Source organism: Tachypleus tridentatus, chromosome 13 (genome assembly GCF_004210375.1).
Source record: "Tachypleus tridentatus isolate NWPU-2018 chromosome 13, ASM421037v1, whole genome shotgun sequence".
In the NCBI taxonomy this organism is placed as follows: domain Eukaryota; kingdom Metazoa; phylum Arthropoda; class Merostomata; order Xiphosura; family Limulidae; genus Tachypleus; species Tachypleus tridentatus.
This window is the reverse complement of record NC_134837.1, coordinates 97,506,257-97,512,464: the sequence shown is the minus strand read 5'-3', so window position 1 is coordinate 97,512,464 and position 6,208 is coordinate 97,506,257.

Genomic DNA, 6,208 nt, shown 5'->3' with positions numbered 1-6,208 from the left:
CCAATAATAATAATGAATAATAACTGTTCACCCATATGATTCTTTTGAAAACTTGAGCTAGAAACTGCTAATCTAATTTGCTTGCCTAACCAATATTTATATATCTCTACGTACTGTCACTTTATAGTTTTGCTGCTATAAATAAACCATCTCTAATACAAATGACAAAAACTAAAAACGATATATTTTTACTTTAAGGTGTCAGACCGGCAGCTCATGTGACTTTTCGCTGCTTTTGTTGAATAGCTTTACACATGATAACAAAAAAGGAAGAAACCCAATCAAACTTAGTGATGTCATATCTCAGGTATTTTCAATGGATTGTCTTGAAATTTGCTATGTGAGTTAAGAATTCAGTAGAGCACATCCACTGGAAATGTACGATAGTTTTGATTACCACAGTCTGCTCTACGAACGTAGCAAATCTCTATACTATTACTGCTGTTAATAACACATTGTCTTGCGCAGGTTGTTTTTTACCGCATAACACACTACCGTGTTAATACACAACATATCAGAACCCAGTAAATAATGCCAGAAAGCCATGAAAGCTATTCATACTACTAGTACATTTTGTTTATTTATCCTCTTATTTTTTTAATTTTGTCGTTCTGTACAGTTTGGAATTTCACACTTTCAAAGTATAAAATAGTATCTCGTGCTTGAATATTGAATATTGATAATTCCATCATTCACTTGTAAAGTTTTCACTGTTAATCATTCAGACATAATACTAGGGGTTCTTTCTTTCCTTCAGTCAAATCATTAAAACAGTTTTACAAACGCCTATTTTACACATAATCATAGGAGAATTTTATTTCCTGGAGTGTCTTTGCCAGTGTGCCAGTTAATCAGTATAAAGCATACATATCTTCAACGATAACTCGTAAAACGCTGGGCATGGCCAGGTGGGTTACGGCGTTCGACTCTTAATCTGAGGGTCGCGGGTTCAAATCCCCGTAGCACCAAACATTCTTACTCTTTCAGCCATGGAGGCGTTATAATGTGACGGTCAATCTCACTATTCGTTAGTAAAAGAGTAGCCCAAGAGTTGGCGGTGGGTGGTGATGACAAGCTGCCTTCCCTCTAGACTTATACTGCAAAATTAAAAACGGCTAGCGCAGGTAACCCTCATGTAGCTTCGCGTGAAATTAAAAAAAACAAAACTCCTTAAATAAATTTCAGTTGTTATTATACAAGTTTTACATTTGCATAATACTTTGTTATTATCGTTGCAGTTGTTTTCTAAAACTACTTGCTTTAGTTTTAACCTAGAAATATTTTCCTATAACGTTATCATTCTACTTTTATTAATTTCTGCCATTTCTTCCTTGCATTACACTGATGTTACTACTACGCAGGACAAAGTCTTTGGATAAACGAAACCACTCTGTGGAACGAGAGGTTTGTGTAGAAGACGCATAGAGAGAAAGCTTTGAGCCGTTCAGTTCGACAGTACAATTCAGAACTTCATGGAGAAGGTACTTTAAACCATCTGGAATGTTGGTATATCAGTGAATAGCCGTCATAACCGAGCTTTACAAACAGCAGCAAAGAAGATGTACAGACTAAGAAAGAAAGACAAGAAAGACGTCGTAATTCCAATGTTCCTTTTATTTCTTTCACAAAATCCATGGTAAGATCATCTTTAAAGTTTTTCTTTTGTACAGTTTAATTGAAATTATTTATTATGGTATTGCATTCTAAGCCTCAGGTGTATTCTAATGGTTTGTTGGTCAATCTGTGGATCTGAGGTTTCATGGTTCGTGTCCCGTTGTCGCAAAATTGTAGATAGTGAGTGTGTTATAAGGATAACTGTGAAATACCATTCTTTGGTTAGAAAAATCCAAATGTTGGCAGTGAATGCTATTGACTATTCGCCTTTCCTCTAATTTATCAGGGCATATTTTAGATTTTGTGACAATCGGGCCAACAGTTTGTCAGTTATACGCGAACACACATACATACTTTTATTGTTTAAACAGGTAAATTACATCATAATTTGTTGTTTAATAAGTGTTTTAACCTCTATTCTGTTTATTAATACGACATTAAAATCCGAAAACGGGTTTGGTTGACGTTAAGCACAAAGCTACACAACGTGCTGTACTACAAAAATAATCATTTATTATTATTATAAATTAACCTACCTTGATATGTTTTAAAACAATAATTTTATTACATAATCAATACAAGCACAATAAATTGTCCTGAATAAAGCAGACACAATTTTTTTTAATTTATGTTTTACTTGTAAGGTACTTTCTAAAAGAAGAGTACTTGAGATATACCTCAACAAAATAACTTCAAAACTAAGTACCTTTTGTATCTCTAAACATAATCAGTGCTGTCTTGTAAGTATTTGAAATTTTATTTCTTATTTGGTCTCGTTCTCCTTTAAAAGACACACTAATTTTGTAAATGTAAATTTTAGACATTCAGGTTCAACTCAACATCCATAGAAGTTTGCAACGCTATAATTTCTTCTCCTCTTTCTCTTAAAATGATAGCAATTAAGGATAAAAACTGTATATCCAACAATTACGCGTGCTTAGAGCCAGAAGAAGTAACCTTACCAATAAGTTGCTAAATTTGTTTTACGAAGAATTTGGTACTCTCAACCTGAACGGCAATTTATGCAATAAATGGGCTTAACCCCCCGCTTAGAGAACCGAAGCTTCAAGGATAGCTGACTCTCATTTAGAACTACAGACAAGAGGGAGAATAACAGGTTATCTGCATCCACCACCTCAACTACTACCCTTAAATAAATACTGGAGTGACTTTCTTTTTTATATTACAGAGAAAATATCAAACCTGTCCAATTGAATATCGCAGGCTCAAGCCTTAGACCTCATCATCTGGACCCTGACAAACTAACTGATAGATCACTCCAATCATGAGTCAAGAAAGACATCATAGGCTAAGAAATGTTCTTGATGCGTGTTCCTTCTAAGGATGTTCTTGTAACGTTATCCTTCTGAAGATGTTCTCGATACGTAATTCTTTTGAAAAAGTTCTTGTTACATGATCCTTCTAAAGATGTTCTTGTTACATTATACTTTTAAAGATGTTCTTGTTACATAATCCTTCTGAAGATGTTCTTGGTACATAATTATTCTGAAGATGTTATTGTTACATAATCCTTCTAAAGATGTTCTTGTTACATAATTCTTCTGAAGATGTTATTGTTACATGATTCCTCTGAAGATGTTCTTGTTACATAATTCCTCCAAAGATGTTCTTGTTACATGATCTTTCTAAAGATGTTATTTCAGATGATCCTTCTAAAGATGTTTTTATATATATCTTTCAAAAAAAGGGTTGAGGCCACCTCAGGATCTTAAACACTTGGATTTTAAAATGGAAACATAACTTCAAGCTGCCCATGATGTTTATAGTAACTACACGTTATGATGGTGTGAAATGTAAAGATATTAAACGACAATTAACAAATAAACATAGAATAAAATGCCCATCTGTTACACATCATATTTCAAAGTGAATCATCAGATGGTATGAGGAATGATTGGTATTACTTTCTAATAGTTATATCACTCAACCAAAATAGCATAAATCCCGATTTCATTCGTCTTTTGAAAATTAGTTAACTTTGCACACAATAACTAAAAAAAAAAGCTTTCGTATGTTGTTCAAAAATGTAATCCCCAGTGTAAAGAACAATCATAGTAAGTAAATTCAACCTTTTTAGTTATGTGTGTACTATGCATATGTTTCGAAGATAATTACAATTTTACATAGCATATTCAGTGATATGGTTTAATTTTAGTTTTTCCCAAATGGCCGAGTGCAACTTGAGTTTTTAAAACAAACAAATAAAAATGTACAAATTATCAGTACTCCATAATGGACATCTTTTTATGCTCTTTAAAAACTACATAGAATTAAAATTTCATGTTACAAATAATTATTATACAACTGACATATAGCTATTTAAAAAAATTATGCAGTCAAAACAAACTTTAGAAGAAATTAGAACATTTGTTTCCATACATGGATTTATTTTGTGATTTATTCATGAGTTATTTCTTATTACAATAAAAACTATCGCATGAATTAAAATACATTTCCATCTGTTAGAGTCTACCAAATAAAGTATTTGGAAATGAGAATATAAAGAAGATTTTTTATGAAAAATAAACGATAAGAAAGTTGTTCTTATTGGTTTTTAACCCAAATTATTTCTATTAGATGAGTAAAAATGAATTTATTCTTAATAATATAGCAGTGACTAAAAATCTATCTGTGACGAATTTGAGACAGTATAGTAACTAAACGATTTACCCAGACGATAATTACCTGTAGTGATTGAGTGGTTAGTTAGTAATTACTAACAAGACTTACTGTGTTATTTTGTAGCAAATGTTTGATTTACTTAAAGACATAAACATGACTCATTGAGTATAATTTGAGCGAATTTTACGTTCACGAACTTTTGTTATATACAACTTGCTCTTTTATCTATTAGTAAAGTATTTGTTATTATTAGTATTATTATTAGTAAAGTATTTGTTATTATTAGTATTATTATTAGTAAAGTATTTATTATTATTTCGAGTACACAACTGTATTAATGTTGTAAGTACTTATCATTTTCTGTTCACGAGCTCTTTTAGTGGTACGATGGTATGTCGGCTGACTCGCATTGCTAATAACCAGGTTTCGATACCCGTGGTATGCAGAACATAACTAACTTCTTGTGAAGCTTTCTGCGTAATTCTAGACAAATAAATCTTTGCATGAAATTTGTACTTAAATGAACCAACATCGGTAAAATCCACTATATAAAATGTAAGAAATCATTATTCTACAACTTTATGAAAATATTATCTGTAACCCTTATAACTGTCTCGCTAAATCATTTGAGAAATGTTTTAGTGTTAAAAGATTTAGTACTTTATTAGAGTAAAAACGCAAAGAGAGAAAATTTCTAAACTGATTGAAAATATGTAAAAAATCATTTCACTTCATCTTCGGTTAGTGTAGAAATAGCTAAAGTTATTAAAAGTATAATCGTGGGAGAGGGACCAATGTCATTTGAGATCTGGTGTTTGGTTTCATTCCCTTTGTTCTAATACAAAAAAAAATAGGTTTCTATTGTTTAAGCGATAAATCTATAAATCATCCATTCTGATTGTATATTTTATGTAGAAATAAGCATACGTTACATGATAAATAATAACAAATTACTAGGAATTTCAGTTACAATAGTTAACAGTGTGATGATAAGATATAAGAAGTGGAATAAAAGAGTAGATGAAAAAAATTAGAAATTTTTGAGTGAACAGAAAGAATAAACAAAATCATCCATATGAAAGAAAAAATTATAAGTTAAGAAACTAGTTTGATGTTTCATAAAGCAAGGCATCAAAGACCATATGTGCATAATGAGCTATGGTAATCGTTAGTTTCAGAGCAGTACCACAACTGGCTATCTACGTTGTCTACCGAGTAGAATATAATTCAGGATTTTACTGCTGTAAGTCCGTAAACTTACCGCTGTCCCACCAGAAAACAGGTAGGTATAAAATAAAATTTGAAAATATTATAATAGAAGAAAATTGTAAAAAGAAAAAAAGAGTAAATACTAAACCGAATGGTATAAAATAAAGCAAAAGATGTTGAATATATGTAATGAACACAGAATCAACATCACACAAAACTCATGAAAAGATGAGACGAGTCACCTGATTTAGAGTTATCTGGAACAATAGGCATATAGGATGAGTATCTTGTAAAAGATGTTGTAGCATCCAGTCACGTGTGTATTCAATTTGTAGCGGTGGCTCTGTGAAGAAGTGCAGATTGGAATACCAATCACATATCGTCGCGTGCATTATCCATTAAGCAAGTTAAGAATCTTAAGAAACAGACCAAACTCTCTAAACAATACGTGAATACTTTACTAATAGATAAAACAGAAGACCGACTATTTGGAAAAAAATAGTTCACAAGGAAATACTTTAACATAGATCATAGTTTTACTGCAAAGACAATTGCTCACATTAAGTACGAAATGAAGGTTCAATGGGTTTATTGTACAAGCTCTGGTTTGGAAAAGAATGAAATGTTCCTGTGAGAGGTCTATGATACAGACAAGTACAGTATTGTTCGTTCTTAATATTGGTTCATAGCAGAGACGAAGTACCCATAACCTACCGTTAAACAAATTAAGGTTCAATTAGTC